This window comes from Lolium rigidum, chromosome 1 (assembly GCF_022539505.1).
Source record: "Lolium rigidum isolate FL_2022 chromosome 1, APGP_CSIRO_Lrig_0.1, whole genome shotgun sequence".
Lineage (NCBI taxonomy): Eukaryota > Viridiplantae > Streptophyta > Magnoliopsida > Poales > Poaceae > Lolium > Lolium rigidum.
Window position 1 is genome coordinate 261,830,949 of NC_061508.1, and position 19,072 is coordinate 261,850,020.

The window sequence follows — 19,072 nt, forward strand, 5'->3', positions numbered from 1 at the left end:
AAGTCTATGATATGCTTGACTTGCCACCATTGAAGAATTGTTATTTGGATGTTAATCTCGCCGATAATGCTAAAAAGAAACCTTTGGGGAAAGTTGATAATGTTCATATTATGGTTAACAATAACCTTGTCCCCGTTGATTTTGTTGTCTTGGATATTGAATGCAATGCATCTTGCCCCATTATATTGGGAAGACCTTTTCTTCGAACCGTTGGTGCTACTATTGATATGAAGGAAGGTAATATTAAATATCAATTTCCTCTCAAGAAAGGTATGGAACACTTCCTAGAAAGAGAATGAAGTTACCTTATGATTCTATTATTAGAACAAATTATGATGTTGATGCTTCATCTCTTGATGTTACTTGAGTTACACTTTCTGCGCCTAGCTGAAAGGCGTTAAAGAAAAGCGCTTATGGGAGACAACCCATATTTTTACTCCAGTATTTTTGTTTTATATTTGTGTCTTGGAAGTTGTTTACTACTGTAGCAACCTCTCCTTATCTTAGTTTTGAGTTTTGTTGTGCCAAGTAAAGTCTTTGATAGAAAAGTAAGTACTAGATTTGGATTACTCGCGCAGTTCCAGCATTTCTTTGTCTGTCACGAATCTGGGTCTATCTCCCTGTAGGTAGCTCAGAAAATTACGCCAATTTACGACCATGATCCTCGGATATGTACGCAACTTTCATTCAATTTGAGCATTTTCGTTTGAGCAAGTCTGGTGGCCTAATAAAATCCATCTTTACGGACTGTTCTGTTTTGACAGATTCTGTCTTTTATTTCGCATTGCCTCTTTTGCTATGTTGGATGAATTTCTTTGATCCATTAATGTCCAGTAGCTTTATGCAATGTCCAGAAGTGTTAAGAATGATTGTGTCACCTCTGAACATGTGAATTTTTATTATGCACTAACCCTCTAATGAGTTGTTTCGAGTTTGGTGTGGAGGAAGTTTTCAAGGATCAAGAGAGGAGTATGATGCAATATGATCAAGGAGAGTGAAAGCTCTAAGCTTGGGGATGCCCCGGTGGTTCACCCCTGCATATATTAAGAAGACTCAAGCGTCTAAGCTTGGGGATGCCCAAGGTATCCCCTTCTTCATCGACAACATTATCGAGTTCCTCCCCCGAAACTATATTTTTATTCGGCCACATCTTATGCACTTTGCTTGGAGCGTCGGTTTGTTTTTGTTTTTTGTTTTGTTTGAATAAAATGGATCCTAGCATTCACTTTATGGGAGAGAGACACGCTCCGCTGTTGCATATGGACAAATATGTCCTTAGGCTCTACTCATAGTATTCATGGCGAAGTTTCTTCTTCGTTAAATTGTTATATGGTTGGAATTGGAAAATGATACATGTAGTAACTCTAAAATGTCTTGGATAATTTGATACTTGGCAATTGTTGTGCTCATGTTTAAGCTCTTGCATCATATACTTTGCACCCATTAATGAAGAAATACTTAGAGCTTGCTAATTTGGTTTGCATATTTGGTTTCTCTAGAGTCTAGATAACATCTAGTATTGAGTTTTGAACAACAAGGAAGACGGTATGGAGTCTTATAATGTTTACCATATGTCTTTTATGTGAGTTTTGCTCAGTACCGTTCATCCTTGTGTTTGTTTCAAATAACCTTGCTAGCCTAAACCTTGTATCGAGAGGGAATACTTCTCATGCATCCAAAATACTTGAGCCAACCACTATGCCATTTGTGTCCACCATACCTACCTACTACATGGTATTTATCCGCCATTCCAAAGTAAATTGCTTGAGTGCTACCTTTAAAATTCCATCATTCACCTTTGCAATATATAGCTCATGGGACAAATAGCTTAAAAACTATTGTGGTATTGAATATGTACTTATGCACTTTATCTCTTATTAAGTTGCTTGTTGTGCGATAACCATGTTTCGGGGACGCCATCAACTATTCTTTGTTGGATATCATGTGAGTTGCTATGCATGTCCGTCTTGTCACGAAGCAAGAGAGATCTACCACCTTCATGGTTGGAGCATGCATATTGTTAGAGAAGAACTTTGGGCCGCTAACTAAAGCCATGATTCATGGTGGAAGTTTCGGTTTGGACATATATCCTCAATCTCATATGAGAATAATAATTGTTGCCACATGCTTATGCATTAAAGAGGAGTCCATTATCCGTTGTCCATGTTGTCCCGGTATGGATGTCTAAGTTGAGAATAATCAAAAGCGAGAAATCCAAAATGCGAGCTTTCTCCTTAGACCTTTGTACAGGCGGCATGGAGGTACCCCATTGTGACACTTGGTCAAAACATGTGCATTGCAAAGATCCGGTAGTCCAAGTTAATTAGGACAAGGTGCGGGCACTATTAGTATACTATGCATGAGACTTGCAACTTGTAAGATATAATGTACATAACTCATATGCTTTATTACTACCGTTGACAAAATTGTTTCATGTTTTCAAAATAAAAGCTCTAGCACAAATATAGCAATCGATGCTTTCCTCTTTGAAGGACCATTCTTTTTACTTTTATGTTGAGTCAGTTCACCTATTTCTCTCCACCTCAAGAAGCAAACACTTGTGTGAACCGTGCATTGATTCCTACATACTTGCATATTGTACTTGTTATATTACTCTATGTTGACAATTATCCATGAGATATACATGTTACAAGTTGAAAGCAACCGCTGAAACTTAATCTTCCTTTGTGTTGCTTCAATGCCTTTACTTTGATTTATTGCTTTATGAGTTAACTCTTATGCAAGACTTATTAATACTTGTCTTGAAGTACTATTCATGAAAAGTCTTTGCTATATGATTCACCTGTTTACTCATGTCATCACCATTGTTTTGATCGCTGCATCCACTACATATGTTTACAAATAGTATGATCAAGGTTATGATGGCATATCACTTCGAAATTCTTTGTTATCGTTTTACCTGCCGGGACGAAGCAGAACTAAGCTTGGGGATGCTTGATACGTCTCCGACGTATCGATAATTTCTTATGTTCTATGCCATATTATTGATGATACCTACATGTTTTATGCACACTTTATGTCATATTCGTGCACTTTACGGAACTAACCTATTAACAAGATGCCGAAGTGCCGGTTCTCGTTTTCTCGCTGTTTTTGGTTTCGAAATCCTAGTAACGAAATATTCTCGGAATTGGACGAAACGAAGACCCAGGGGCCTATTTTTCCACGGAGCTTCCAGAAGACCGAAGAACATACGAAGTGGGGCCACGAGGTGGCCAAACCACAAGGCGGCGCGGCCAAGGGGGGGCCCGCGCCGCCCTGTGGTCTGGGCCCCTCGTCTGGCCCCCGACTCTGCCCTTCCGCCTACTTAAAGCCTCCGTCGCGAAACCCCTGATGCGAAAAAACCACGATACGGAAAACCTTCCAGAGACGCCGCCGCCGCCGATCCCATCTCCCGGAGGACTCTACACCGCCATGGTCGCCTCCGGAGTGATGAGTGAGTAGTTCACCCCTGGACTATGGGTCCATAGCAGTAGCTAGATGGTTGTCTTCTCCTCATTGTGCTTCATTGTTGGATCTTGTGAGCTGCCTAACATGATCAAGATCATCTATCTGTAATTCTATATGTTGTGTTTGTCGGGATCCGATGGATAGAGAATACCATGTCATGTTAATTATCAAGTTATTATACATGTGTTGTTTATGATCTTGCATGCTCTCCGTTTCTAGTAGAGGCTCTGGCCAAGTTTTTACTTTTAACTCCAAGAGGGAGTACTTATGCTCGATAGTGGGTTCATGCCTGCATTGACACCGGGACGATGACGGAAAGTTCTAAGGTTGTGTTGTCTTGTTGCCACTAGGGATAAAACATTGGCGCTATGTCCGAGGATGTAGTTGTTGATTACATTACGCACCATACTTAATGCAATTGTCTGTTGCTTTGCAACTTAATGCTGGAGGGGTTCGGATGATAACCCGAAGGTGGACTTTTTAGGCATAGATGCGGTTGGATGGCGGTCTATGTACTTTGTCGTAATGCCCAATTAAATCTCACTATACTTATCATGTCATGTATGTGCATTGTTATGCCCTCTCTATTTGTCAATTGCCCGACTGTAATTTGTTCACCCAACATGCTTATATCTTATGGGAGAGACACCTCTAGTGAACTGTGGACCCCGGTCCATCCTTTAATACCGAAATACAAATCTGCTGCAATACTTGTTTTACTGTTTTCTCTGCAAACAATCATCTTCCACACAATACGGTTAATCCTTTGTTACAGCAAGCCGGTGAGATTGACAACCTCACCTGTTTCGTTGGGGCAAAGTACTTTGGTTGTGTTGTGCAGGTTCCACGTTGGCGCCGGAATCTCCGGTGTTGCGCCGCACTACATCCCGCCGCCATCAACCTTCAACGTGCTTCTTGACTCCTACTGGTTCGATTAAACCTTGGTTTCTAACTGAGGGAAACTTGCCGCTGTGCGCATCACACCTTCCTCTTGGGGTTCCCAACGGACGTGTCAACTACACGCATCAATCCCCTCTATTGCAAAATCATGATAGCAAGCAGAACATTTCCTGCATTCTTTAAATGCGTATCTTTTATTTTGTTTTAGAGTTTTCCCGTTTATCTGCAATATTAGGAGCATGAGGACTAAGATAGTGCGGTTGGTGTCATCACAAACTTGATACTTCACCTGCAGTTCTTTTCCTTCTCGGTTCTTCTTAGCCTTATAGTTTTTGTTCTTTCCTTTCTACCCGATTACACATGGCTTTCTCTCATAGTATATAATTCTTCCCCATGTTAAGGGGTAACTACTGTACTGCTATTTGAATAGTCAGCTTGGCTATTGCAAAGAAGTGTGAATGGTTTTTCGGAATGCTCAGTCTGTATTGCTCCTGGAAGTGAAGATTTTGAACACATATTTGCCAAATTACTATGTACTGGAGATTAGTAGTGTACCTTTTTGATAGTATCCTGCTCGATCCCCTTTAAACTCATACAACTATATTTGTGTAAGGTGTGATCCTGTGACATATTTGGTTGAACTAGCACCTCGTGCATAGTTAGAAGAAAAATATAATCATATTGTTTTGCCAAAGGATCAAGGACCTCATGAATAATTAGAAGAAATATATAATCATATTGTTTGTAATACCACTAGAAAAACTCTTGATATAAGTTTTGCCAAACCAGTTTTTAGAGACAATATGCATTGTATAGATTCTTAGGATCCCAAGGAAAATATGCTTCTATATTTCTGTCACTTTTTTGCTTACGAGAGCTTGATTTTTTCTTATTTCTGTTCTACAAATTATCTTCGTGTCTACCTCAGATAGACTTATAAATTTATATTTTAAGACCAGTTAAATTAGTAACAGTAACATGTTTGATTTCACCCACTTTTTCCATAATTTTACCAAAATCTCTAGAAAAATATTTTATATTGTATATAAGGTAACTTATCTTGGTTTAGCAAACCTGTATATAAGTTTTACCATAAATTGTACTAAGAATTAGGCAAACATGGCAGGCTCTAGCTTTTCTATTCTCACAGCTGGTCATTCAATATTTGTTGCAACATTACCGAAACTTAATTTGTTCACATCATACTCGAATATGAAACCAGTAACTCAATATTTGTTGTTTGGTACGAAATGTTCTCATGATTGACGAATTTTAGTTGCATAGGGATTACCAATTACATATAGCAATAGCCACTATAACATATTGGTTGGGGAATATTTTACCACTGGGCAGTCACAGCTATTCTTCAGGCCATATGCCCACTATCGTTGCTTCTTTGTTAAAGACTTGATTCTTTCAATTGGCATATCTCTCCATGCTAATATTCTTCTAATCTCTGCTATTTTGGTCTACTCACTCGTTATATTGCAAGCACTCTAATGGCTTCACTTTTTTATGTTAATTTTTTTATTAGCATTTCTCCACAATGAATTAGATTTAGTTTGCCAATAGAATGAAAACCTGCAGATGCTATACTTTTTGAAAGTGGAGATGGAAAGGAAGCCAATGGTGGTCAGGATTTGTGACAAGAGTCCGCGAATAGCAAAATCGGAAAGTGGTAAACCACCCCATACCGAAGAACTAACTAAGCAGATTAAACTTTCCAGTGAGTACAACTTGGTATGAATTGTTATATATTTCCAATTGCCTTGCGAGGATATGAAGATGTCCTGAACCTTGAAAATTCATACTTGAATGCTTCACCGAAAGGTAAGATATCGTCTATTCAGTGGTGAGCTTGATACGTTGTTCAGCATAAAATTTACAAACTTCAAACTTCAACGCTCTTACACTGTGTTTCAGGATTTAAGAATATATTGATTTTGTACAGTTGCGCGTTCAGTAAACAATTAAAGGTATCGTAAAGAACTCAAGATTTCTACTGAATTCAGTTTGTTAACTTATTCACCCATTAGGTTTTTACATAAGTGCCCACTGCATTTACTTATTTTTGGGCATGTTTAGTGAATGAGGAGTGACCAGAAAAGTCTCATTTTGGTAGTAAGTGGTAAATCAACTTCTCATTTGATATAATTCAGTGTATTTGTCTCTTTCTTATCTGTTTTGAGATTGAGTATTAGCTTTAAATTGTCTTTATTTCTACTATTTAACAGGGAGGTGATTTCTAAGATCCCTCACTACCCACTTCAATAATGTCCATTTCCAATACTCATGATTACTTGTGAATACATTATTTCTGTTCCTGAAGGGGAGGTTTCCGCATCCTTATTATGGTTCGTGTCATTTTCTCACACGTACAACTATTTAGAATTTAGGGAGATAAGTAAGGTTGTACAATTGTTTGTTTAGCCTTAATTGAACAAGCATATTCTCGCTATTTGTGGTTATCCCTTATTAATGTCTTCCTAACCAATATAAACAGGGGACCCTATGTCCTTTATCCTCGCTTATGCCAACCACCAGTGAGGTATTTTCGTTGTCTAAGATTTCTGTACAGTTTTAATTTGCATAGATAGGCTCACAAATCCTTTTTCTCCACAATTTGCATAGACAGTTCTATAGGGGAAGGATTATTTTTCTGCTGCACTGTCCCGGGCATATGAGTTCATCCAATTAGTTAGTTTTTATATCTTAACTGAAGCAGAATTTTCTGATTTTTTTCCTTTTGATTTTCGTTGTTGTCTAACTTGATGAGCAGAGAAACAAAAATTCTGTTGATTTTTACGAATTTCTCTTTGATTTACCACAAAAAAAACTAACTTGTTTTTCATTTCTATCTAACTTGATGAGTTGGAGAAAATCACAAACAGTTGCTTAAGAAATATATGCTGCCTAACTTTATGTCATCGATTTTCACTGTTCAGGTTGTATGCTGCTGCAAGCATATGCAGTATATTCATCATATTTAAATGCTCTGTTACGAATCAATGGACCTAGGTATGTTTTCACGGATTTGATCTTCATGTGTTAGTTCATCTACATGAGGAGTGACTGTTCAATCTAAATACCATCTCGCATTTTGTAGAGATGGCAAGGCTGTTTTCATCTGATCAGTCAGTAGAGTGTTGCTCCAGGAATCGCCGCCTCGGATTGGGTCTTAAGGCGTGCTTCAGTTGGCACCTCCGGTTGAGTTTCGTATTGGTTCCTGCCTCCATTATTGTGTAATCTTAGAAAGTGTTTGTCATAACGTTTGTCAGTGCAAAGACGGGGCCCGAACATCATAGTAAAAAAGCATAAGGTGTAGATGTTATGCCTTTTACTATATGTTGGTGGCACACTGGCATTGAGATGAGGCCACTGGGCTCCTTAGCATTTTGCATCTATTTGTATATTTGTATATTGATATGTTTGTTTTTTGCTGCAACTCCTGAACTATGCAATGGTTCCACCCGTGTATCTGTTTATGAGATAGCCGACCTATTTGGTACACTTAGTTTGCTATTCTGTTTGTAGTTTTGTGTGATTTATCCTGATTTCATCCTATCAATATAGTTTGGTGAAACATAAGAAGTGTATTATCACGTAGCCAATTAGTTTTGATTGTTGTTATACATAATATACATTGACGTGAGCTTCATAGAATCATGCAATTTTTATGGCCTTTACACATAACGTATATTGGCATGAGATTCACGGGATCGTGCGCCAAGGCGCACATCTAAATCTAGTCTAAAGGTATAATTGATGCAACCCCATGGGCACCTCACAGCGATTAACGTTTCTGGATCGTTGGATCTTGTCATCAGCTCCCAGGCGATGCATCCCGTCCATTAATCCTGGACCAGCAGCGTCTCAGATCGTCGTCGCGCCCTGTTTAGTGCCCCCTAGATCAAGCCATGGAACGGCCAATTTCTACCCACATGTCACTGTGCGTGGGACCCACATCAAGTTGGTCCACTCGTCACTACCTTGGGGTGGGCTTTGGACGAGTCGCGCGTGTCTGGGGTGTAGGGGCCGCCACCCACCCAATCCCCGTTCCCATTCTTCTCTCCCCCAATCCCCCCTCCCATTCCTCTCCACTACAAACCCTAGGCCAATCTCCACCGCGCTCGCCGCCAGCTCCCATTCCGATGGGATACTGTGAAAGCTTGGTGCGTCGGATCAAGGCAGGGAGCCAAGCCGGCCAGGGCAGGGAGGTGTGGCGATGCGCGGCTCCCGCACACGGTAGATCGAGGCGGAGGTGGGTCGTCACTCTCCTCCAAATCCCGTCGCGCGACCTCCTCGCCAATCCCCCTACATGTGCTCTCCCAATCCCGCTCACTCCTCTCCCCAATCAACTCCCGCGTCCCTTCCATCTCCCCCTAGAGCAGGCGCAGCGGGATGGCCAAGAAGCCTGCGGCGCGCCGCGGATTTGGCCGCCAGAGACGCGGAGGCAGAAGAGCGGCCGCGCCTGCGCTCGCTGGCCGCTGATGAGCGGCGGCTAGCCGGCCCTGGAGACCTCCTCCGTTTACGTTGAGAAGGAGGACGAGATTGCTATTGCTGCGTCCAACCTCCACGTATAGGTTCATCTCTCTCTCTCTCTCTGAATTTTTTTTTGCTAGGCAATATCGTGGCTTACTCCGTCCTCCACCTCTTCTTTTAAGGACACCACCAGGTTATCCCTCTCTCTCCAAAGGAATGGAGAAAATCTCATCTTTTTTCTTGTGCATATCCATTTTTATCTGTGCTTAGAAGGTGCTTCATGAAAGTTGTAGCTAAAGTTACTTGTGAAGAGTTGTGGCTGGGTTCTTTGGTGGAGATGAGGTGGCTATGAGAAGCGTTCGGCTGGCACCTGACCCTCAAATCGTTTGGATGATTCTCAGCAGAAGGTGGTGCTCAGGATTCCTACCATGAAAGACAGACAAGGTGAAGGGCAATTGAAACTGTCGCCCACATTACGCTTTACGCCTCCTAGCTCTGTTGCCTGGGTAGTTGTCAGGACTTCGAAAGTATGATTTGGTTATTTGATCAAACAATATATATGATCGTTAGCATGAACTACCATAGCAATCCTTGCATCATTTTCTTAACGTTCAATATGCAGTTTATGTATCTAAATGCATCGACACATGTTTTAGGTGGAAGCTTCAGAGCGAAAATCCTGTTAAGTGAGATTATTCTATAACATGTGTCAACATGAACGAATGGGTGTGATGGGCAGAACACTTCAGCTCTGGTTGTAGGGAGGGTCTCATAGATTCACCTTCTCGGTATAGATGTCCATTGGTCATGTTTCTCGACTTCTCCATTTTGGATTTCTTGACAGTTTGTTGTGTGACATTGGCCGTGTTCTTGCTGCAGGTGTTCCTCTATCCATTGGGTGTCCATTGGTTGCATATATACAACATGCAAATTTCCATTTCTTTGGTCATGTTGCAAGATTGCAACTCATCTTTTTATAGTCCGTCTCCTGCATGGTCAGGTTTCACATACAGTTCATGGAGTTTTTGATTCATTTTTGCTCAAGTAAAAGATGCCCGTGGCCGCCGGCCACATTGTGTGAGGTGAGTGAGCACTATGTCAGTGTTCTTATTCTGCCGAAGCATAGGAACTGAAATATAATTGTTCCAATGAACTCTTAATAGAGAGGCTTGGTTCGAGGCTCTTCTAGAATTTCTGGCAGGGAAGAAGATATGGACCAGGTTCTAACTAGCTTTCCTTTGTGACGCTGGTGCTAGCTAGCTTATTTTCTTTCTCTTTTGGCAATTGCTAGATCGCTGCATGTGTTACAGAATTTCTTTTTCCTACAGAAATTATCAAGCTTGCTTGCTTGGCCATAGGCATTTTAAACTGTGGTTAACAAATAAGTGTCAACCAAGTGTTCCATCCAGTTTATTTGTGTCATGATGCTATATATATGAACTTTGGATGCAATAGTTTCATTCTAATTTCACCATCTTATTTCAGCGGCTTATGAGCAAATGTGCTGCTTTTTTTTTCCTGCGAGGTCATATAATGTTACCTGGGTATAACATTGTGAGAGTCTATTGTTTTCAAGCATATATGTGCTAATTCAGTAGAAGGTGGTGTCAGTTTAGTTCATTTATCCTAACTGAGTCTTATAGTTGGATACCATGCACATTGCTTGCCTATTTATTCCATTTTCTTCTAAAATGCAGAATATTGATGGTTTTCTTGCTGTCTTGAATTTGTCTGATGGAAACTTCTCTCCCCAAACTCTGTAGCTTCCGTTTGCAGTAACAAGCATTGATGAGGATAGGACTCTACTCTTCCCCAACTTAGAAGCTTTCGTTTTCAGTATGTTGTTTCACATGTGGTTCCATGGCACTGATAGGTAAAACCAATTTTATGTCCAATACAAATTGGCACAGAAGAACATGATTAGGACGTTCGCAAAAAAAAAAGAACATGATTAGGAGGGCGGAGTTACCTCTTTGGAGTTTGATCATTTTAAGTTGGCCAATGCTTAATTTTGGCCATGGTTCACATAGACTGGTAAGACTGATGTCCCTTTTTCATTAATACTGTTGCTTTCTTTGTTTTACTGTCATCGTTTCTATCTAATATTATTATTTTTAAATCTTCCTCCTCACATTTGTTTTAGCGATTTTTTAGAAGTACGATATCTTAGCTAGCTTTCCAGTCTTACTTTCGTTTTGACATACATATTTCTTGCGCTGCAAATTCACTTTGTATTATATTTTATTCAGAGTACATATTGATAAATACCCCTGGTTCTTTCCATTGCACACTAGAGAGTGACCTTTACATCAAACATTTGCACAAAATTTCCGTTACAACTTTTCACTTGTCTTTTCATCTAGGATTAGCATATGTTACTGGTACTAAATGGGCGTGTATAGATTATTCTCTGGAAGGATACATATGGGTGAAGAAGAGTGCAGTTCTGTTGTTTGGAGCCTTTGTCTCTAGGCCAGTGAATTTGGAAGGTGGAAGCCATTGTCTTGACGTAATTTCACTAGGATATTGTTTTTTTTGCTACATTTTTTGATGAACTTTTTGATACAATTGGGTGTTTCTAATCTGAATTGTTTCAGCATGAGGTCACTTATGCATTAGGTAAACCTTCTGGTTTCTTCTATGTGTACAGCTAACATGTTAGTCAGATATGTGAGTTACTTCTACCATTTTGTTATCCATATCTTCGAATCATATGCTTTGAATAATCCAGTGAGTTATCGATGTCATGTAACGCCTTCGTTGCGAGGCAAGGTTGCGGTGTCGTGGTTGCAGAGCAGCCAACAGAGGCCTTCCGTGTCTACTACTTTTTGATTGTTGCATGTGCTGCTTTGAGATCTAGCAGCACAACGATCATACTTGACTTCATGATCCCTGCACAATGTCTGTTAGTAGCTTCTTTCTCATGACATTACAAGATTTTAATCATGGTTTATCATTTGAATTCCCAGTATGGTAGGTTTTGAATATTCGTCAATACTTTGTAATGTCAAAATACCTAAAAAAGGGGTTTGCTTACTCTCAGAATTCATAGTTTAGCAGGGTACACAAAAGTTTTCCATTACATTAGTGTGTGGAATGGGCAAGGATGCAGAATAGTACTGTGTAGTGTACCGTATGCTTGACAGTCTGCTGCTGCTTGTGTAGGTTGCTGAAGTTTGTATACATACCATTTTGCAGTTGAGGCTGTTGATATTCATCAGCAAGTAAAATGCCGTGGAGCACGGGAAAAGGCAAAGCACGACCACATGGATCTGATAAAAGTAAGCAAGTGATCGGAGTTGCAGCTTTTACCAGTATGCTTTCGAGCATGTTCACTGGTGCTGGTCAACAGGGTCACAAAGAAATTAGCAACATAATTGTCCATTTCATATAAAGTAGTTTGAGATTTACCTCAGCCCTTTAAACTTTTTCTTATATCTTCTTTTGTTATATGTATACATGCAGTTCTGGGTATGTAGAAATATATCTTTAGGAAGAACAATTCCGGGCAGAAGCATACCGTGACTGTGCAACTCTACATGCAGAACTGACTGAATTAGCATCGAAAAATCACAAAATCAACTCTGACCCTGCAGATGAGCTCGGTGTTGTACTTGTTGAGCCTGCTATTGATGATCCTGATCCAGGCAAAGGGACCATTATCAGTAGTCCTGACAACAAGTCTTATCATTTGGTGCTTCGCAACACTGGTCATAATGTTCAGGTTAATCAAAAGATCATTTGTGTAGCTTAGGAGTACCTACGTCCATCATGTGCAACTTCCAATCATTCCTTTGGTTCCGAGTATTCTGAACTAAAAATCATGATCCCAGTTTAATGTAGGTTTCTACTTTTTCGAAGTAGTTTTAATCCTATGGATTTGAGTACCATCTATTTCTTGCTTACGTTACCATATAATTACCAATCTATTTCTTGCTTTTGGTTCCGAGTGTTGTTTCTCCATTTTGTTTGAGGATGTAACCCCTGGCTAAGTAAAACTAGCAGTGACCGGCTGAATTATAGACTAATAAAAATGAGAATTCTTGCCAATGCCTGTAATAATCTGGTAGAGCTTTTTATACTTCTCTCACTAACAATACGGTTTATAATGTTGCTGCTGAAACCAGTACTTACACCTGTCTGTAAGCTGTAATAACTTACAACTATGTTAGTCTCATTATAGCCCCTGCCGCTGGTTTCGAGTTCTCAGGTGCTGCTGCTTGCGGCACATATTATTCTTGGAGTTATTTTTTTCAAATTAGCCACATAATTATATGTATTGTTTTATTCAGATTTTATATTCTAATTAGCAGTAGCCGATAAAAGTTGGATCGACTAACAGGGTTCAAGTATTGTCAGATGTGCAAAGCTACCGGTTTTGATTGCTTGCCTCCTTAGTTATAATCGATGACTATTTTGCCTCTGCTTGTGTCTATTTTGTTAGTTCATGCTGGTACAAAGAATACATTTATGTTGTGTTGGTTTACACCCTATGAAAAATAGTGCTCTGTTTGCCCAGTAATAAATATTTCTAATTGCTTGAATTATACATCTTCGAAACAAGTCTGTGACATGAATGTGTGCCTTAGATCCTTTGTATATGGTATAGTTTTGATATCATGGTTTTGAGAAAATTCGCATCTCCAGAGGGGGTATCTTAATATTTGTGTGTCCATAATTTTTTTCTTTTTATTGGCATGTGATGACATTTACTTCACCTAACACTTTTGATCTGGAAAAGCAACTAATCTTCTTGATTACACAAACCTGCAGTGTACAACAAGTATCAAACACGGCATGCTATTGTTTTGCTTTACTTGCTACTCTCTCCTTTTATTAATATTTGCTTCCGCTTATTTTGAATAATTCCTTCACATTATTTCGCTTTATATTCTCCTATTACAGAAATTAATCGAGTATGCAGATATAATATGATATTGGTTTGTAGACCCTTAATGCCTTCTTTCATGTCTGGATGAGTTCAGAACTTTTTACTACTGATAGCTGCTTATGAGCCATATTTAGAGATATGTAGTAAATAAATCTATTTTTCTACAACGTAATGCCTGTAAATTAAATGCGTGCAACGTTCTTTGACTGATTTTGCTACTTCTTGCATAATTAGGCGAGTCGTACAGTTGTGCTTATGATATCAATATAGATATATATTGATTCGTTCAGTTGCTTCAGATATTTTAAATGATTTTATCATGTATGTTTGACATTCTGCAATGCACAATAATGATAAATTGATTTCACTTCTTAGAAGTTAATTTCTCAACTAATCCGTTTACATGATTTTTCCGTCTTTCTAAAATTGATATCACTCTAATTAGGTATTTCAATGAGTTTAACTAGATGCGTGATAATGCTCGAAGCATGCTACGTGAAGTCTCTGTCATCTAATTGAACTGTTCTACAAATTTGCATCAAATATATGATGACTCAAACATTTTATTGAATATATAGGTGATGGAGTAGCAGCCTATATCCATTGCAAAGGCTGGAATAATTGTGTCCTAAAATGCTAAAACATCTGTCCTAGCACATGAAAATCCATCCTGAGTCACGTTATAATCATAGGCTCTGTGGAATTGACAATATCCACCTTCCTCCAAAACTAATGTCATCAGTGTGAAAATATGCATCTTGAAGAATAAAATTGACGCTGGCCCCCGCCTTTTTGTTCACTTTTTATTTAGGATTTTCTCAAATTAATGATTCTTCTCTCTACAGATCCAAAATTCTTCAGATTTTAGGGATTATAATTTCCCGATGTACCAAGGACAATAGCAACGAGTGACATACGTAGCTAAAAAAATATGTCATGCCTTGCAAGTTCCTGAATATTGCGGTTAACAAGAGGATCTATGTGGTACATGTGGCTGTTCTCACGAATACAGATTGAAGAAGTTTAAACTATATAGCTTGGATTGGAGGTATGGAGCGATGACATATTAGAAACTCTTGTGTTTCTCTCATTGATATTGGCACCACCAATGCATGCATGATTACTATCTGAATAATGTTGTCTATAATTTCTGACTGCATTATTTGTATGCACAGGGACAATGTTTGTACGCTCAGAAGTACATGCTGCCTTTGATTTACCATTCTTCCTAAGCTAAACCAAACCGAGAGATATCTGATGGGAAGAAAAAAGATGCACCTGATTGAGACGGTGACCTGGTACAACAGCACGCCAGTCTCTACGCCGATGAGGCCACTGTACCCGTTCCGCTGGCGCTGTCAAGCACCTCAACCAGCCTTGTTGTCCCGTAGGTGCTCTGCCTTTGGTTTCTGGTGGCAAGAGAACTGACACGTCAGTGTCAAGACCATCATGCAAGGAGCCACCACCTATGGACAGCGGCAACACCATGGCTCTAGACAGCGCGGCCTTCAATTCACCATGGTATTAAAATGCGGAGCAAGCTTGGTGAAACAATGGTGATCATCTATTTGGTCGGTTGGAAGAGAGATTGAGCTCAAAGAAATGTGAAGAATCAGGAGATGCCTGACCATCGACGGAGTGGAAGAAAAGGAGATCGTAGAAGAAAGCAAGACACGAGCCAGACAGAGCCAAAGGGCTACAGAGGCAAGGAGAAAAGTTCTGGATGTGTTGTGTTCGTGTGACCCTGTGTGCGCGTCCGTGGTCTGCGCTAGGCCTGATTGTATATTTCTTTAATTCCATAAAAAAGTTCTGTGGTCCTGATTATGTCATGTTGATTTGTGTGCACAATATTCTTTCTTTTGTCATTCAATCACCAACGAGTAAAATATACATTGCAATTGCAATTCTCTTTTACCGAGGCATCCTATCGTTTTCTCCACCCGTTTTTCTTCCATCATACAAAATGCAGGCCCGTGCGAAAGCCGGTGTTCATGCACGGCGCACTCATAAATATACATTGAAACATGAAACAGTAATCATTGGTATTGTCCGCGATCAAAACACCAGTCCTTCTGTTGTTGGAAAACCAAAACTGATCCTGGTTGCATATGCATCTGGTATGTATAAAACATATTTTAAAGATTCCCTAGAAAAAACATATTTTAAAGATGTAAAAAATTTGGAAAAAAAACATAGCATATAGAGGGACAAGTTCATGTGTGAACGTAAAATTTTACATAAAACCGATAATTTTTGTACCCTGCATAAAAAAGATAAATAATGCCTCGAAAAATAGGCTATTTTAGCATAAAAAATTGTATTTTTTACACAGGGCACAAAACATATCTGTTTTTGCTGAAATAACTTTATGGGTATGTAACATGTCAAGGTATACACAAAATATTTTTATTTATGTTTTTTAATATTTGTAAATATGTTTAATATGCATTTCAAATAAAAGGTGCATATGCACCCTGAAACACCCTGTGTGTTGTTGTTCCTTCCCTACTTTTCCTACTTTGGACATAGCCGTACAATGTTACTTAGTATATCTTCGAGTTTCCTTGATTATATAATTGTTTATCTAAAAAACGTATTATTATTTTGCCGCCTGTTTTTTATCGCCATCGTACCAAATGTAAATCGGTGTGAATTCAACGAGACAAAATGTTTTAAATGGGATGAAAAATTTATAATATATGACTGAATGTAACAACGCGTTGCATTTTTATTTCCTTACCTTTGTTTTGTCATTTCTTTCCCAATTGACTATTGGTTAATTTATCTTTTCATTTTTAACGGTGTTAATGCTTGGTGATGCAAAGCCTAATTAGATTTACATCACCTTTTCTATTGTTGCGCTCAACAGAATTAACAACTCTTAGCTGCTATGGTATATTTTCCTCATGTTTTTCTGGTTTTGTATAAATGTTTGTTTCTCTGATTGTAATTTATTGTGGTTCGCTACATTTTGTATACTGAAAGACGATTTATTATTATTTGACCACTTACACACGAGTCTTACTGGATTGGATATTAGTTAATTTATCTTTTCATTTGTAGCGGTGTTAGCTCTTGGTGATGCAAGCCCTAATTAGATTTACATTTTCTCTCTGATGTGACTTATAAAGACCATGCCGCAAGAATCCATTGCCTATGTAGATGATGATGATTTTAGTGTTTTTTCCTTGCTTTTATTGTCTCGGCAGCATCAACAACTATTAATTGTTATAATTTATTTCCTCATGTTTCCTTGGTTGTATATAAACGTTTGTTTTTCTGTTTGTGGTTCCAAATAATTTGTAAAACCTAAAATCATTATGATCATTTCTCTCCCTATGCACGAGTTTCACGGGATCGTGCGGCAAGGCGCACATCTAAATCTAGTTGCCTTACAATTCCCGCCGCCACACCAGATCCGGAGCTGCCCGGCCACCGCCGCGCCGAGTGCTGTCAATTCTCTACTGTCTTCAAGGCAGTCTGTCTGATGCAGCAGCCGGACCGGGTGCTGTCAATTCTCTACGAGATACGGGAGGAGGAACGCATGGTGGCAGGATCCAAGACGCATACAACGTGCTGGACAATTTTCCTTTGCTTCAGCAGGAGACCAGGCCCTCTGAGTCTGATATGTGGTGTCGACTATGGAGTCCAGTTTTCGCGAACCAGCACACGGTCCAGAGCGCGTCCTCCAGGCGTTCATTGCGGCTCCAACATGTCCGGTATGAATTTGACAATGACCAGCTCATGGATGGAGCATCTACCGGTATGTAATCTGAAGATTCCATTGCCGCATTCAAATCAGCATGCTATCGGTATGTTGGTACAGTATACGCCGGAACTGCAGGACAAGGATTTTGTGCACATGGGGTCAGTGCTCCCTTCACTTTGGATTTTTTGAAAAAATTCAGATTCTCATATTTCTCTGCTTTCAAGAATTATGACATTAAATATGTAGATAGATGTGTAATCTTAAACTTGTTAGCGTTTGACTTTATTAATTTAAAATCGGGCATCGATGCCTGTTATCTAAAAAAAAATTGTAAATAGATGTGTATACGAGGATTGGAATCAAAAAAGTCTCGTCAAAAAATACGTTATATTTTTGGAGATGCAAAAAAGACAAATTTCCGACAGTACAAAATATGCGTACTATTGTACTACTATTTATAGTCAGAAATTTGTCTTTTTTGTATTTTCCAAAATACAAAGTATTTTTTAATGAGACTTTTTTGACTACACTCTTCGTGTCTAAATCTATCTACATATTTAATGCCATAATTTTTGAAAACATAAAAGAGCGAGGTTTTAAAAAATTTCAAAAATCCAAAAGTCCAAGGAGCACTTGTGCTCATATGCACATGGTACTTTCCGGAAACTGCCCCCATAATTTAGTGGCCCATTTCACTTTTGAAAAAATAAATCTGTCTCCTAGAAGATTCCATTGCGGTTCCATTAACCTAGAGCAGCTAATACATTTTTGAAAAAAAAAATCAGCGGTGAGATCTCGAATATGAATGGAACAGAAGTAGAAAACACGTTTCGTAGAACACATCATGGTTCAACCAGCTATTTCTATACACCATGCCAAACAGGGTTACGTATTCAGCTTCTATCCTGACTAACATTGAAGTTCAGATATGATGCCAGTTCCATAACCACATAGTAGTATGATTCAGCCAGTTCCTTCACCATTAGGGAAATCATCTACAATTGTCGAAAAATGCAAATATGATAGAATTCTTAACTTCCACCGGCTACTAGATGTTTTGATTTGGCAAATCATATTTCTAAATTATCATTGGGTTTCTCCACTTTTCATGTTTATACGGATGAAAATAACTTTATGAATTGTTGCATTGTTTGATGCCTATGGGAGGACAAACATTGGACTGAAGGCACAGTTTCACTACACACTAAAATAGATAGGTGAGTAATTTTGATTGAGATGTTAGTATTTGGGTCAGTATTCCTTATCTTGCGTGATGTCCATGTTAGCAGGAATGAGCGAGAGATGGAGAACATCAAGGTAGTAAGAGCATCTCCAGTCGCGTCCCTAAAAAAATGTCCGGCATAAATGATTTAGGGGACGTTTAGAACCGCGCCGGACAAAAAGAGACAAGAATCTATACAAAAAGAGGCCCTTTCCAGCCGCGTCTCTCAAACAGCGTCCGGATGCATGCATTTTAATAGAGGAGACCACTCCATGTGGGAAAAGTATGTGAGAGAAATTGTGAAAAAAGAGAATGACATGTGAGAAATAGGGGCTGCATGCATGCGTCCGGACGCTGTTTTTGTGTCCGACGTCCCCGGTAGAGATTCTATGTACAA

General features: G+C 39.2%; 1 long non-coding RNA gene across 11 annotated transcripts; it reads left to right on the top strand.

Moving 5' to 3' along the window:
* The first annotated feature begins 8,851 nt into the window (after positions 1-8,851).
* On the top strand, positions 8,852-15,642 carry LOC124693242. Of its 11 annotated transcripts, none has more exons than XR_006999923.1 (7): positions 8,852-9,297; positions 9,510-9,935; positions 10,017-10,073; positions 10,551-10,887; positions 12,019-12,134; positions 12,319-14,792; positions 14,920-15,642. It is a non-coding gene; the product is annotated as an uncharacterized LOC124693242 (long non-coding RNA). The 11 variants fall into 11 exon arrangements; XR_006999937.1 differs by having other exon boundaries at positions 10,617-10,887; XR_006999927.1 differs by having other exon boundaries at positions 8,878-8,954; positions 9,036-9,046; positions 9,147-9,297; positions 9,510-10,887.
* The last annotated feature ends 3,430 nt before the right edge of the window (positions 15,643-19,072 follow it).